At 37.7% G+C, this 17126-nt stretch overlaps 1 protein-coding gene and 1 long non-coding RNA gene across 6 annotated transcripts in view; one reads left to right on the top strand and one right to left on the bottom strand.

Moving 5' to 3' along the window:
- Window positions 1–17126, top strand: part of VAT1L (vesicle amine transport 1 like) — a 74225-nt gene that overhangs the window by 45583 nt on the left and 11516 nt on the right. The gene's annotated exons all lie outside the window — the stretch shown is intronic.
- LOC104140634 (uncharacterized) overlaps window positions 739–17126 on the bottom strand; it is a 73030-nt gene continuing 56642 nt past the window's right edge. For 2 of the 3 annotated variants that reach the window (XR_011143328.1, XR_011143330.1), the window contains 2 exons: window positions 16678–16814; window positions 739–9115 (listed from right to left, as the gene is read on the bottom strand). This is a non-coding gene — a long non-coding RNA (uncharacterized lncRNA). The remainder of the gene's footprint in view (window positions 9116–16677; window positions 16815–17126) is intronic. The other variant, XR_011143329.1, reaches the window with a different exon arrangement.

Below are 17126 nucleotides of genomic sequence, written 5' to 3'. Positions count from 1 at the left end.
ACATCTGTTAAAGACTGCAGTCTAGAAAACTACAGCTCATTTGTCAAGCCTGCTCACTTTTCATGATCTATCTGGTAATTTGAAAAGCAAATTACTGGCTAGTATCTTCAGGAATATAGCAGTGCTAGAGATGTTCTCAATCAATTGCAAAGTATTACTGTTCATTCTGGGCATTATTTTTTTTGTTGTGGGATATATTTTTGTGGATTTATAAATACCTTCAGATCAGACTCTCAGAATAAACTTAATATGATACACAGAAAGATGTGTCATGTTTGAGGACTAAACGCAATCAGACTTAAGAAATGTTGATGTGTATTTTTGTTCTGTTTTGGGAGGTTTCTTAGTTTAGCTCCATAGCTCCAACCTCCTCCCACCCCCAGGGACTGACATTTGATTGCTTTTCATTTCCTATTGAGTAATCTGATTTTCTTGAAATGTCCACTTCCATCTGACTGCTGTCAGTCTTGTTCATTAGAGACTAACCAATATGACCAATTGCTGTGTGAGCTTGTTTTGCTCGCCCTGTGTCTCTGTTTGTTCTCATGTATTCCTTATTTCTACAAATATTAATTCACAGATTATCACAGATTCTGTAAAGCCAACACAAAAAAACTGCGTTTTTATGTTGTCCCAAAACTGTATTACAGCGCAAGAATTTTTCTATTCAGTCCTGTACCAGTTGCAATGGCCATCTGTGCGTCAGAGCTGAAAAGCATCTTTGCAATCCTTGAAGAGGCTGAGGTATCTACAGTGGTGTTTCCCTTTGCTGTGTAAGGCTGCTTGCTACAGGACCTCTTGCTTTATGATAAGCCAGGAACTTTTTATCTTCTAATGCTTGTAAGAACAGTCAGAGAAAGGTTATGTGGCTATTCTTACAGATTCCTGTGAACTGTAACAAATATTTCATTGCTCTAAAAGCCTGGTGTGGTTCTTTGAACAACATCTATTTCTTCATGCTTTCTGCAGTAGTCCATAATTTGTATTTAAAAGAATACGTTGATTACAGAAGACTGTAATCACAATGAGACTTTTAGATTTAAAAATATTTCAAGTGGCAATAACTTGGGATATAGAGAAAGTTATTAGATTTCTATTTCTCTGTCATGTTGCAGAGTACATGAAGTGATATCTAGCTGACTGCTACATAATATCAAGATAGCAGTGTTCAAAAATTGTTACACAGACTTAGCTAGATACTATTCCTTTTGAACAATGATGGTTTCTCAGGCTGGGACAGGCCAATGAGACCATCCTAATTAGGATATAAGACTTCCCAGCGTTCTGATTTCTCTGTTTTAGAGCCTCATCCAAAGGCTGTGGAAGTCAACAGAAGGCCTCCTAGTTTCACTGGCGTTTGTTTTGGGGTCAGGGTAGTCCCACCTTTTCAGTATAGCCTGTTTAAATGAATCCAACAAATGACTGAAGAGACAGCGGGACAGACTTTGTTCTGGATGGAAACTTAAAAGTGATGTAATGTTGTTCAGTGCAACAGGTTATTGCTAACACAAGGGAGATCAGGATCTAGGCTACTGACTACCGCTATTGACTAATCCTACTTGTATTGCTGTGTCATCTGTTGGTGTTGGCTCAGGAAGATTAATTTTTTATCTCAAACTTACATCCATAAATCCTAGTTAAAAGTCGGTTCTCAAGTGGGCCATTAGGACCTTTTTATGATTTAAATGCAAGAACGATTTCTCTAAGAGAGACAGTAACAAAATCTGCAGACATTTTAAAATGCTGGGGAATTATTCATCATGAGATGAGAGACAATAAACTAGCTATTGTTGAGATGTCTTGCTGTTGTGCAGCTATTTGTTTATGTGGTGAAGTGCTTAAAAGACCAGATAATTTGTAGATGGTACATGCTTAAAATACTTCTGTGAAGTAAAGAGCTGACTATCTGGTAAGACTGCATTTCATTACAGATAGTAGTGTTTAAAACAGAATTAGTATGCGGTGGATACTTGTTGAGCTTGTCGTTTCTTTGTCAGTAACTAATTATCTAATCCTTGATTTGCAGTTAGTCAATCTTCTTTGTTCTGATTAATTTGTAGTGTGCCTTTAGTGAGTAAGCATTCTCCTGAGGGTCTGTGAATCTTCGGCTGTACACAGCAGATGATTCCAGATTATTATCCAGGATGAAAGCGGGAGATTCTCACAAAACCCAGTGTGTTGAGTAACTACCTATATGTTTCACTTTTCCATTAAAATTCTATTTTCTTCAGCTTTTTATAATAGCAAAAGAAAATGAAATACATACTCAAAGCAGAGTGGGTTATGGACATAGGAGGAGTTATAAGCAGTTTCTGTAGATGACTTACAGCAGTTTAAAGTACCACTGATGGCAAGTAAAACAAAACTGTCACACTCTCGCACATGAACAGCCACTCAGGAAAGTGACAGTTCAAAACATGGTCCATGTCGTCACAAAATCTGTAGGCCCCTTTCCCTCACCTTAGGCTACCTGTTTAAAAAAGGACTCTCTCAGCATGTCAGAAAGTTATCAGATCTGGACTATTTTGGGCCATATGGGTGACCAGCAAGGTTATGGGAATACATCTTGACTACAGATCTTTTTTGCATATCAAAGGTATTAATTCCATTCATATGTCTTGAATGATTTAAAGCAGTGCACTATTATATAGCAGCAATGGCATCAAAGACCTCTACTGCCTTAGGGCTAGTAAGAATGATGAAAATACTGAAACCTGTGGAGTAGAGTTATTACTTGCATTTAACAAAGTAAGAAAATAATCTGGTACTATTAGAATAGCAGGCTGGGTCCTCGTAGAGGGCTCTCAATTAAATCCCATGCCATTGTTTTGTAGTGGCAATGTAATAATGCCTTTAGCAACTTGTTACTTAGCAAATAGCAGTGCAAGAACTGTAGCCCAGATCCAGGAATATACTTCAGCACTTAGCTGTGATTGAAATCAGTGGAATCAAGGCACTAAACAGATTTATGGGTCAAGCCCTGTGGCTCTTGAAACGAACGTCAGAGCATTCTAATTACCTAGTCGCATGGTCAGGGCATAGCGTGTTTTTGAGTGGTAAGAGCCTAGCACCATAATTTAGTTTGTAAGGACCATTACAACATCAGTTTCCTTTTCTTTCGTGAATCATTATGGTGCAGGTCTAGCTGTAAATACAACTTTTATATAAGCGAGATTCCCTTCTCTCTAAGCTAGAGCATTTCTCTAAAGTGAATTGCTAAGGAAAAATCAAGCTGTGTTTAAGAACTAAACCTGAAAGGAGTGCAATGCAGCTGATCACATTTTAGCATCGTTACAGAATACCTGCTGGTACGATGATTTCCTTTACAGAATCAGCTTCTCATATGTTCCTGTTTTCATGTACTTCCCATTCTCTGCATTAGTCTTCAATGTTATTAGCATGCAAAGGAAAACATCAGAAGCCTTATACATTCAAAATGTAAGTTGTAATTCAGTGATGAGAAAGAGTGCAAAGGAACACTTTCCATAAAGACATATAGTACATTTTGAGGAAGGCAAAACCATCACAGTATGTCTATTTTAGCACTGCTCTGTGGCTTCAAAGAATTCATGTATTCTAAATCTATTTTTCTACTGAAAGCATCCTTTTACATATATTACCTTTTCAGAGCATGCTTTTAGATATCAACACTGTTCCATGACAAAAAAACCAAAACCTTCTGTAATGCATGTGCACAGAATAATAAGAGTGACCCTGCAAAGCAGCAACTTTAATTTCATCAGAGACTATTCATGTCTTTTGATGATCTTGGTTTAAAGCAAAAAGGCATTCATATATCACTTCAGTAAAACAGAGAGAAAACTGGCCCATTACTAACTTTTAACATAGTGAGAAGATAACTGATAATATTAGAACATCAGGCCTTATTAGGGATACTAAATGTCATCTCATGTCTTTTTTTTTTTTTTTGTAGTGACAACATACTGAAGTGGCAATGCCAGTAATGGCATGTGCAGGTTTTTTTTTTTTTTTTACTGTGTATAAAAACAGTTTACTTGGGCAAAGAAACTTTTCTTTTTCCTTGCTGATATTTGAAGACAAGTGACTTCCATACCACCTGGTTTGGATCTCATATTTGTTCTTCAAGTTTTGGAAAGTGATCTAGAGTAACATGATGAAAGTGAAAGTTCATTCACAGCCAGAGTAAAAACTCAGCATGGAATACGTAGAAGAATAATTTTCCCTTAAGCATAAAACAATTTACTTTGCATTGTTATTTTGTAAAAAGGGGAAAATATCACCTGTTCTGCAAAAACTCCCATGAACACATCAATATTTCCTTTGCTATGACTGCTCCTCCAGCATAAGAATGCAGACTCTGCTTGTTCTGATACCAGGAATATTTCCTTGACAGTATTTCATGTGCAGTTGTTCCTGCACAGTTTTGCTGCTCAATAGGTATTAGGCATGCATATGTGCTGCCCTGTGACACTGCTGTGGGATTCTCTTTCTGTTCTTCCTAAGTGTGAGATTTTGTTCACTTTGACTGTATAAAATAAACATCAGTAGTTCAAAGGGTATTTGAATCTTATCTGTTCATCACTGCTGTTTTCTCTGAGTATAACCAAGTACAGCATAACAAGTTTTATACAAGCTTTACGCAGATATCAAAGCTTCCAAAAATCCAAGAAGCTATGTCTACTGATGTAGTAGGTTTCAAAACAGCAATGTGGGAAAAGCAGACTGAGAAATGAAACTGCAATATTTCTTGGGGGCTTCCTTCTGTGTTTGTGATCTAATTATACACAGTTAAAGGAAAAAATATGTTTTAGAAAGGAGAAATCTATTCCATTTAAAGTTTACGTCAATAACATTGAGTATAATGCATACAAGTTCTAAATGAATGAAAATTGAGCCATGAGTAAGTTGATTTTTTAATAAAGGCTTTACAAAGAATGCTTCCCAAGATGCTTACCTGAAGTAAAAATTAATTAAAACTCCAAATAATTTCAGTGCTATATGTTTAGAGGAATAAAACATATCTTGAAAGTACTGATTAATTAGATACTGCAGTTCTTTTCCTCTAAAGCATCGTTCACACTTGCTTATAGAATCCTCGCTGCTGTCACATGAATTATTAAGTTCCTACTAAAGACTTGTAGCATTTTGTTTACATTTTTCCCCCTTTAACGCTGTTCAACAGGTCTTAATATTGCTTCATAATTCACTCTACCCCTCCTACGTGTACTACTAAGTGATGGCACAGTCCAGTAGGGTTTTTGGCTTCACACACCATTGACAGCAATTCCATATGATTTTTATTGAATAAGTGAGATAGAAGCAGGGCCAGACTTAGATTTAGACACTTTGGGCACACAATAAGGCCTCAGATATGTAACATTAGTTGTGATTACCACAAAATCAGGTTGGGTAAATGAGCTATTTTAAAAAAACTCAGGCTTTACTTGTTGAGTCTGTTAAATATATAAGCAGAAATCAATTATCTTCAATTGCTATATATTATATATTATTCATAAATACTGCATGAATTTCAAGCTGCAGAAATGGAATGTAATTAATTTCAGCTGTGTTTTCTTTTCTTTCTTTCTTCATAGCTTCTGAAATTTAGCTTGCTTTGTCTAACCTGCCAGCTAATTACCTGTGTATATAAACAAATAATTTTGTCATCTAGAGTCTACAGACCATCCCTTTCTGCATGCTGAGACTATCCATATTGTAATATTTAATAGGTAGGTAAAAAAAGAGACAGCGTGTATCTTCACCGTTCTAATGACATGCAGCATGTTAGCCGTAGGATCACGGATGAGCCTAAAGAACTGTAATTTCCAGTTTGGGCTTCTAACAGCTAAGCTCCTGGGCTGGGTCTCAGCACTTGAGAACCTCTGTGATTCCAAGTGTTTTCTGGGAGCTCTGATCTCAGAATTGTACGTATTCCACCAAATTTCAGTAAGCTGTACCGCAGCAGGGGAACAAAATCTTAATGGATTGAAATGAAGTAGTGAACATGGAAAAGTATTTTGGCAATATGTTGATGAACATTGATCCTGTGTTCAAATATTGCTGTTACAAAGGTTAGAAGGTGACTAGCATGAGACTAAAACTCTCTCTGAATTAACATAAATACAGCCTGCAGCTACAGCATTTTTCTAATCTACTTAGTAAGCATTCTGCTAAGAATTAATTAGTTATGGAGATATGCAGGCAGAAAATACTTTTCTAGAAGTCATGAGACACTAGAAGTTGAAAGTACAGTGAGTAATAATATAAAATAAACTAAGAACAAACTTGTTACATGGAGCAATCTGCTGATTAATTATTTCAGAGAACCAGTATTTTATAAGAGGAGTCTGCTTACTGAAATATATTAGCTGGCTTTTAAGTAATAAATTGGCACAGATCCCCAATGTATTAAACTGACATGTGATATAGTGCCCTTGCAGGAAGATAGCCAGAGACCTAGCTATGGAAAGCTTTACCAAAGTAGGGTGGATATTTTTGAGATGCAAAGGACACCTTTAAAAATGCCAACATGAGTGCAGAACTATGGGAGATGGAGCATATTTGTTCTCTATTAATCTTGAATGTTTGACTCTATTTTACACTTCAATTTTACTATTTGTGTCAAAGAACTCAAGCTTTTCTCAAGACTCCAGGAAACAATGTTTCATGGAGTAATTTTCCTATTTGAAAACAATTTCTGGACAAAATTTCTGGAAAACTGTTTCAAAACAATTTTATTGTTTTGAAGTATTAGAGACCAAAACCTACTTCTTTTATACCTTTGGTTCGAACATACTTCAGTACATTCCTTTGGGATTTTTTTTTGTTTATTTTTCATACCTGATAAAGCAATGTCTGTCTTCTCCCAGTCTTTCTTACAGAGTGATTAAATATATGTAATTTCACTATATCCACCAGTACAATCTCCTGTTCTACTGAATTGGTAGTATCACTAACTGGCAAGGAATTCTTAAGATTTAGAACAGTGAGTGTTTTCTATCACTCAAATAACTACAGGACACCATAAATTAAAAACATTGGATAAATAGCAGGAGCAAAGGGGAAAATACTAGAAGCTAAATTTAACTTATCAAGGTCACATTTAGACACTGTTTCATGCTTGTGCCAAGCAGTATTAGTGTGTTCAGTTTAAGCCACACAGCCTGTGAATGGAACCTGGGATTTTCCTGTGTCAAAAAATTCCACTCACACTTCTTTGTTAATTAGTTGGCTGGTTCAGAAAGAAAACCCTCGGTTGTTGAAGTTGAATTGGCAGGGACTGCTAATGTGACAAATTCACCTTTTCTCACAGGGTATCATGATAGAGAAATCTGAGGTTCATGTTAAGGTTTGTTGGTGATTACTTTCATTTGCAGAGAAACTTTTTGGTCTCAAATTTTAAAATTCAAATTTTAAAAGACGTATTTTGCCAGGTGGTAAGGATTTTCAAAAAACTGAGACTGAATTACTGAAGTCTAATTGGGGATGCTGAAAGCTGAAAAATGCCATCTTTATATGTCTGAAAAAATACAGGATACAAATAATTCAGTCTCCTGCCTTTGAAACCTTTCCATTTTCAGACTGGGAAGTATATCCCTGATTATTTTTGGATGAGGTTTTTGGCCTCTGATTGGCAAAAGATCAGACTAGTTGTTGTTTAATGGCTCTAGCCTGTGAGTGTAATACTTCACTAATCAAAGAATGCCTAGAATGTTATCCATGGAGTCACTGAAAAGACTCAAAAGGGAGTGGGAGATAAGAATAAGGAAAATATATCTCCATATTTAAATGTACTAGATCTGTTTTATATAAAAGATGCTACCGAAGCAGCATTGGTCCCTGTGGCAATCCTCCACGACTGAAAATGAGCAAAAAGTTAACAGAGCAGAAAGGAATGAGAAGATTTCTGAGAGTGCAAAATCACTGTGGTGGAAAGACATCAGTAGATAGCATGCCTTCAGTATTTTTGTTCTGTATATTCTAGCTCACATTTCTCTGCTTTTTGGATTCCAAATGCTCAGCCTATACAGCGATAAGGTTCGCATAAACATCCTTCTACTACAGCTAAACGCTTAGTTCTGTCAGCAGAGATACAGATGTCTGGTAAATGAAATAATTATGCCTTTTTGCTTTTAGAAACGACTTTCAAAAATGAACATTGTAGCTCTTCATCTAGAATCTGGTTGTCAGTGTATCTATGTAACAATAGCTAAAGCAAAAGTAAATTATTAGTTCCATCAGCAAAACTAAGTTTGTCTCTCATCAGTTCATCATACTGATGACTAGTTTTGGCAGACTGGTGGAAGCTCATGGAAATCTCAGGAGCAATGGTGCGAAATTCATCTCCTGATTTTTAGATTTTCATACTAATGAAGACTAATGAAGTTACTTGAGTCTCTTAATTGCAAAAAAAGACTCAACAAAAAAGCTTTGTGCCCTATTTAATATAACTCTGCTGACATAACAAAAAAATACTTATTACTGTCTGTATCATATACAAAATTTTGATCTATAATCTTCTACATATTACCCAGATGATCTATTGCAGGCATTGATTGTCATTAGGAAGGGAAGTCAAATATTAAATTTCATGAGTCAATGCATTCCAATGTTTGAGTCCTACCTGACACACTTTAAGATTCAAATTGGATCATCACAACCTGGACTTGGAGTTCCTAAAGGTCAGAAACACCAGTGACATGACTGTAACAAGAAAGATATGGTGCTTCTGGAGATGAGATGGATTGCTCCTAAACGCATTAGGAGTATTTATGAGGAACATCATTTATAGTGCTTAGAGCAGAGCTCTGTCAAAGACCCAGAAGATCCCCTATAATGCAGTACTGAGCAATCATGCTTAACGTAAAATGCCCCACCAGGTCAGAACAATGCTCCACCTAGCCCAGTACACTGTCTCTAACAGAGGCAGAAGGAGATGCAATTTAGTGAGAATATGCAAACCTGGTCATCTTCTGCAGTCATATTTCTTAGTATTCCACATCTGAACCCAGATGCTCTCTTTTCAAGCTCGCTGTGACCTCTGCCTCTCTCGGACTGTACACAGTAAATCCAGGGAATGGTATTATGGCTGCAGGGACAGTTGCTCTGAAGAAAACAATGTCTTGAAAACCTACTAAAAAAGGGAAGTTATGTTGCTTACAGTGGAACTAACATATGAGATTTCAAAATACCCTCATGTAATAATTCCACTGTAAAACAGAAATTCATTACTCTCTGGAGAGCCAGTCAGTGGAAACTAATGTCTTCCAGGTGCTGCTTTACGCCCAACTTAGGACTCACCAAAACTCTCGTAGAATTTTTCCAAGGGCTGTGAAAGTTGGTCATGGGCACTTACTCAGTAGCAGCAGCATAAACTACGTGCAAGTCTGTTACGATGCTATCTCGTTATTAGGCTGAACTGATTTGGCTTTTTTTTTCAATTATCCAAAATTCCCTATCTTGCAATTTTAAAAATTAAAAATTTTATCATTTTACAACATTAAAGCATATGATTAATTTCTCCCTGTCTAAGAATAGTGTGGAACTTCAGCTGGAACACAGTTTACTTTTCTGGTAATTTTGCCCTGAACAAAATGCAATAAAGCTTTTTTGACTGTATCCAATGCAACGTAACACTTTAGTGTATAATAATCATTAATCAAGATGAATGTTCGCACTTAATGAAAATGGCTCATATATTCTTTCCAATCATTTTATGCACACATTAGTTTTAAAAGCAAAATTACTCTTGGGCATAAAGACATCTCTTAGAGTAATGGAATCCAACTTTGAAATGATAATTGAGGTTTTTATATGGTACTGCAGTTTAGTAATGATGCTATTGCTCATTACAGATAATGATATAAATTAACACCAAGGTACTGATGTCAGTGCTAAAAGATTTCTGTATGTATAGCCTGCTGTGAGTGAGTGAACACAAAAATATTTTATAGGGCAAACCAGTATATTACCATCACTGAATTACAGAAAATAATATGAAAAGGAAGCTATGTAATTTAAGAGTTTCAACAGAGCAACTGATTTTCAGCTGTTCTGATTTTACTGACTGTACTGTTTTGAACATCAAAGTTCAGGTTTTGCATGTGGTATTAAAGTGCATGCATTTGAAAACGTAGATCATATGTGTAAGAAATAAGGCCTAGCTCATCACAGGCAGTTTCAAATCCTTGTTCATATGCATTTTGTTTAAAACGGAGTAAAGGTCACGTACAAGTAAATTCTCTACCATCACCAAAAAACACCCATATTCAGAAGAACCTGAGTTTTATTCTATTGTAGGTATGTTTATGTCATGTTGGTACAGTACTTACGTGCAGTTATGATCTTTAACATCAGTTTAGAATGAGGCAATTTCTAACTACGCCAGAAAAAATATCAGCTAATAAAGCAAACAGGACTGGAAAATATACTGCACAACTGTCAACAAGTGAACAAGATGAATTCAAATACTTTTCATCTTACCAACATGATGTTGGTAAGTTTGGTTCCCATGGTTTGTAATACTGAAATAGAACATCATTTCTTCTCTGTAGTAGTAATAAAAGAAGACTTAAGCTTCCTTCAGACAAGCAGACAGAGGTAGTACAGACATTTCTAAATTTTTATCACTATTTTTTAAGATCCCACATTGTGAAATAAAGCAGAACATTAACAAGGGAAGGGTCTGAGGAGTAAGTAATAAACGGTGTTTAGGAGTGAAAATACTGAACTCCCTTGAATTGTTGCGATAAAATGACGATAGAATTTAGTGGCAGAAGTTGTATTGATCATAGGTTTTATGCCTGACTTCCAAAAAAACTTCTGCCCATCAAGAAGGGTAGGAGAGGAAGCACATGTGTTTTTACGGCAAAAGTTTGAGTTTTGAAATCCTTTTCTCTCATCAGAAGATCAAGAAGTAGAAGAAAGTGAGGCACGGACAGTCAACAGCCCCTACCGCTACAAGACAAGGAAGAGAGGCCATGACATAGAAGGTTGAGGGAAAAAAAAGGAAACTACTGCCAGGCGAGTTGTAATGCTTTAAGTGTGGGTTTATAGTCTTGGTGAGAAATACTGAAAGAATCAGCGGTGCTGGTAAGCTGTGGAGAACTGTGTAATAGAGACACTGTAGAAATTAGTCTTTTGTGAAGATAAAGTTACTTGAATGACAGTTGTGGTAGAGGGGAGAACTGAAACAAGACCAAAAGAAAACTGAAGAGATGAGAGCAATAAGTGGTCATAGAGGCCATCAGCATGGAGTACTGGTCAAATAATATGAGATGGAGAAAGGACTTTTATTTTGAAAAGCTTTCTGTAGTTTTGCAGCTTCCTAAAACAAAGCAAATTCCCTCTAGTGAGAAACACACAAAGAATTATCAAACACAAAAGAACTATCTCATTTATATAAAATACATTGTTTTGCTGCCAATAAACAGAAATTTGAATAAACAGGTACTGATAAAAGCCTGGGAAAGAGCAAGAAAGCTGCATGAGAATTCTTGTTTTGTCTTATCCAAAAGGCACTTGGAAGGCCTTGTAGTCTGAACATGTAATTGTAAAAAGACAAACAGCTATTCTTTTACATCACAGTGGCAAAAAGTAATAGCAGAAATTTTCTTTTGTTTACATACATGAACGCAAATGGCACGTGTAGGTTTAAATCCTGGAGTAAGGCTCAGTAACTAATACGAATAACACAAGTTGAATGTCCATCTATGTTCTCGCCTCAAACTTCAGTGCATCTGGAGGAGCTCAGGTTGCACTATATACCTTAATTCATTGTGCTTGGAGCATATGAACAGTCACGTGAAGTCACAACAGGGTCAGAACAGGGTCAGAACAGTTCTAACCAAGAACTTCTGGTTAGAGAGAACATATGAAACAGCATATAGAACAGGTACTTTACTCACTGAGCATTTTAGAGCAAGTTTCTGATGTTATTTGGCGCTGAACATGAAAAATAGTATTAGCCTGTACACTGAGGCATTAGTCTTAACTTAAACAGTCACCTGACTACTCATACCTAACTAATGCTCCAGCACACAGCAGTATTCCTGTGAACTGTGTGAATATTGTGTGCAATCTTAAAGATAAAAAAAACAAGGCATGTAGTTCAAATGTTTTATTTATAGCCATTTAGTGAAGTAGTGTTAAACCCTCAAATAAAATCCATAAGCCTTGGATGACAGGTGCTCTCACTGGGAAGATTCAACACTGCCATTAATGTAAAGTTTTCTGTGCCTGGAAACCTCAGGAACCAGGACCCCACATGCCTAAACGCTGCTCAAACAGGAAGCAGAGTCCCTGCCACAAAAGAGCTTAGTCTTTGGTGTTTCATTTATATTGTGCTGTAACTGGACACACATACAAAGACATGGCAGAATTAGGAATGGTTCTTCATTAAATGCATGTTGAAGATTCACCTCACATTTAGTAAGCTGTTTTTTTTTTCCAAGTGAGAATGTTTGTGCCAGTTTGCTTAGAGGCAGAGTTAAGATGTGTATTGACTTGGAACACCCTGTAGCTAGTTAGCTCTCAGCGGATATTCAGAATACGGTGTCAAAGAAAAGATTCTTCTGTCTTTAAATAGTGTCCTGCAAGCGTCTAGACAGTCTGTGTGAAAAGCTGTGGTTCTGGAAGTATTTCAGGCTTGGAGCTCTTGTACGGCTGTGAGACAATATCATTCCAGAAAGGCTGTGTCTGATCTTTCACTTGTTTGTCAAGAGGAATCTCTGTTTGCCAGACTCCCACAGAGAAATAGCTGGACAGCACTGCTGCTGCAAGGCTGTGCAGAGGAAATCAACAACATTCACTTTCTACAGTCTAGGCATTATAATTAGACAGATGACAATATGCAAAGCAGTGTGCTTGTAATTAAGTGTGCATGTTTTGGGGAGTGGAGGAGGGGGAAAATGTAATGACTCTTTAACTATTAGAACGTGCTTATGTGAAAGAGAACAAATGAGACATATTTGTGGGCTGGTGCGGTGTTTTTCCAAATATTTTTTCAAAGAGATCACGAGACAACATTGCTGAGGCAAGATTTTAAAACTGATGTCATGGAGCTTGACAGCTAATAATACCATAAAGTGTCCTTTTTTTAATTATATAGTGATGAATGTCATAAACTATTTCCTGCCATAAGTCCTTATAACAGATGGTGATGGAATACAGGAATACACTAAACTGAACTTCATATATGCATTCAGTTCAGGCAGGAGACTTGCTACATCTTAACCAAATACAAAGGGTCTGTCACTTGTCTGCAAACTGCCAAAACTCCTTTGCATCCAGGAGACTTCTCCCTAACGTAAGAGGTGCTGCTGCAGACCAAAACAGACTCTTTTTGGAGAGGAATGTGAACCACAGCACAAGGACCACTTCGCTTTTGTATATCTCAAAGTTATGAGCATCTGGGGCATCCCTATGTGCATGGCTGGCTGCAACGAAGGATAAAGTACATCACTGCTCAGAATGGAGAAATGTACCATAAAGCTGACCAGTTCCAAGCTCCTCTACTCGTGGCTTTGATGTGCTTAAAGCCTAATATAAATTGGGACTGTGTTATCTTAATTCCTACCTGCAATCCCAAAGACTCAAACAAACAATTGCTGGGATCCTACAGGGATACAATGGCAGCTGGAAGTGTGAACCTCCTATGCTCAGTGGGTTTGAGGAACTTTTTAACTTAAAAATGATATCAATGATAGTGCTGTACTCCTTCCCCACAGCACTGTCCTGATCTTCAGATTGGTTAATCCCAGTGTAGAGCTGGTATACTTGTGCTGTGCTATCAACTAGGCAGACTGTGGCAGAAGATTTGATTTTGGGAGTTTTGGCTTTTTTGCTGCTTTCTTGACTCTGAAAGCTGTAAGGCAATTATTTACTGTATTAATTGGTAACGCAAAAAAGTCTTTTTGCCCTTTTCTTCAAGCTTATGTTAATAAAAACTGATAATGAGAAAGGCTTTGCTGTGTTAGCTTGAAGGTCAGATCAAAATTAGCTTTCCTTCTTGCTCTGCGCAGGATTTTCCAAAGTAACATATATAGCCTCATTGAGATGTTCTTTCTGTAGCACTTCATTTACAACTCAAATACTAACCTTGAACTGTGAAGTGCTGAATGCCCTCTGAGCTGTCCTAACTGGCTGGAATTCTCTATGTTGTTGGCAGATCAAATTTCAAGGTCTTTTTTTTTTTTTTTAATGTAGGAAAGTTTCCACCAAATTGATGGTCTAGGCCCTACTGTTTAGTAGTTCTAAATAGTTAATTTGCCTTTTTTTATGCTTTATTCCAACTGACTTCATAAGTAAAAGCTGGCAAAATTTGGCTCGGTTATTGTATAATTACAAGACTTTAAATCTCTTTTTCTTTGAATTTTACTCTAGTAAAAACAAATACTCATTGACATCAGCAGGAGCTTATAGGAATAAGGAAAGAGTAAAAACAGTACAGTTCTGCAGATGGAGCTCTCCATCTAAAAGATGTATAACTTAATAGATATCTTCAGTAGCCGAGGGAGGACTCCAAGAGTCAGGATTTGCCTGTAGCATCAGTTTTTACTCCTTCGACATTTTTCTCATCTTGGGTCTGGTTTTAGTCTTGCTGCCATGGCAACACATAGTGAGGCTAAAAGGTATTCCAGAGAAAAGGTCTCTCCTCACTGACAGGCAGCAGAAGGGAACAGAGGCCAGAGCTGCTCTTTGCAGTTGTGAATAGCAGTGGAGGAATGAAAGAGATTTAAAAATTACTTTCTATTTGCATGTAAACCTGCAAAACCATTGGTGCAAAAGTTCAGAATAACAACATAGAACAGGTGAGTTAGATAAAATCATTTTTGATGTAGTATCAGATGGATACTAGCAAGATGACATGACATGTTAGCTTTGTAGTAAGGAACTGGACTTCATAACCCAAGTTATCTTCCTACTCCTGTACCTAAAATTCTCTAATCAACTCAAAATCATTGCTAACTATACTAACTTCTTAACACTTCAGCAATCAATTTTGATTGTATTTATGTTTTCCCCATGTTTCTTTATCAGTAGGTGTTTATGTAAATTTGGCCCCAAATACCCTAACATTCCCATGTCTTTGCATGTGCTCTGTCCTTGATTTCTGCATGTTACAGACTGACTATATCTGCCATGGGCAGGAATGGAGCGTATTCAGACCTCTTTAAATATTTAGTCTTGGGGGTTTTTTCTTCTTCTTTTCCATCTGTCTTGCAAGATGCTGCATACCCTCACCTTCCAGGAGAACAAAGGATTTGAGAGGTCTCATTAGAATTAATGGTGTAGGTAAGAGAGAAGAATCTGCCTGGGAAAGAGAGGATAATCCAGGCCAATTGCAGATACAGGTCTGCCAGCCTCCTCTATACCTGGCTGCCATGCAAACAGAAAGCTGGCACAATGTTGTTGAGAGAAAGGATTCTGTCACAGTTCAGGTCAGCTGAACACTAGAAGTACTTTTTTTTTCCTACTAGCTATTCTGCTACACCGCGCAAGCAGATTATTGCTATCATAAATGCAGATTATTCCCACACAAGTGGTTGCAGTCAGTATAGTTTATTCCATTTGGTCCCAAGTTCAATAAGCCCTACCAGCGAAAGCATGGCTTCCTCCATGTAACTGTGTCTATGGTAGGGCAATTGTCAGTAATTACACACAAGCAAACAACTTTTCTACAAACACTTGTAGATAAGACTCAGCCTGAGAAAGGAAAGCATTGTAAACTCATAAGGAAAAAAAATAAAGCTTAAAAAAATAAAGTCAGCATGTTTCCCAGTGAAATATTACACAGCTATATCATGTTGCATAAACATAGGAGCGACATTTCAAAATTAATGAGGAAATATGCCAGAAAAACAATAGGACTACATTTTGATAGACGTCAGTTTTCGGACTAGAAAGACATAGCAATTAGTCCAAGGAGCTCTGTGACTGTTCATCGCGTGTGCGTCCCAGCAAGGCTGTATCCAGGGAGGCAATGTGCCGGCCCTTCTCCCAGCCCAAGCCACGCTAGCAGGGCTGTGGCAAAGGTAGCCTGAAAGGAAGACTTACTTCTGCTCTCTACATCCTGTGCCCTAACACAGGCAAAATCTGCATGGAACAGTGTACCAATGCACTTTCTTGAGAGCTGCCAGCCAAGAGAAAGCACACTTGGTTTCTTGAATTTCCGTCCTTCCAAAACTAAACAGACATAATCCAAAAGACAGAAACTACATGTGATTTTTCTTTGTATTGGGTGCTACTTTCAATATTGAAAGCCACATATACCAATGATGAGAAAGCAAAATGTTCTCCTGGTCTGAGAAGAGCATCTGCAATTATAATGCAACTCACAATTCCCATTAAAGACAACATAGCCTTGCAACAGACCACAGCAGCGAGTCTGACAATAAAAACCATGTTGCCTTATGGCACTAATGAAAGCTGGAGTATTAAAGCTTTGCTTACAGGGTATCTCAGCTAGAATAGGCTGTGCAGCAGGCATCTTTTTCTTCAGTACTGCATACACATGATGCCTAAATAAATATTACTGAAATTAGGGTTTGTAATTCTAATGGAGATGGCCCTGGGCTCATTGAAACAGTAGCTGTTGTTAACAGCAGCAAAACAGAACCATCCTTAGAATGAAAAACAGGCAAGTTTTTATTCAGATTATTCTTTCACGAATCTGAACGAGATCTGGATCATTACCTGTGACACTTGGGTTGCCAAAGTAACCTCGACTAGCCAGCAGACGTTTGCAGAGCGCACGACCCTGTCGCCATGGAGACCCTGCCCATGGGCTTGTGCAGCCGTGATGCAGCTGCAGGCTCCTCAGACGCATGGCCCTGGGCAGGAGAGGAATTCATTATTTATTGGTGAGAAACGCGCTTGCAGACTGCTCTCTTTTCTGTCCGACAGAGCCTGCACGGACGGACTGCAGAAGCCAAACCTGTTCTCCGTACTGTTTTAGCTGCGTAAGGGGGATCAGGGAGAGGGTAATGGCAGGAAGCGCTCTCGGCTTCACAGGGAGGATTCTGGGCTCTCATTCCCCGCGGAGACGGGAGGGGTGGTCAGCAAGCACTGCACCCTGAGAAGACCATATCTGAAGAATAATATTTACAGAATGCACGCCCAAGTAATTGAACCTGTTTAATGCT

This window comes from Struthio camelus, chromosome 10 (genome assembly GCF_040807025.1).
Source record: "Struthio camelus isolate bStrCam1 chromosome 10, bStrCam1.hap1, whole genome shotgun sequence".
In the NCBI taxonomy this organism is placed as follows: domain Eukaryota; kingdom Metazoa; phylum Chordata; class Aves; order Struthioniformes; family Struthionidae; genus Struthio; species Struthio camelus.
Note: the sequence above shows the minus strand (reverse complement) of the source record. Positions and strands in the feature narration are given on the sequence as shown.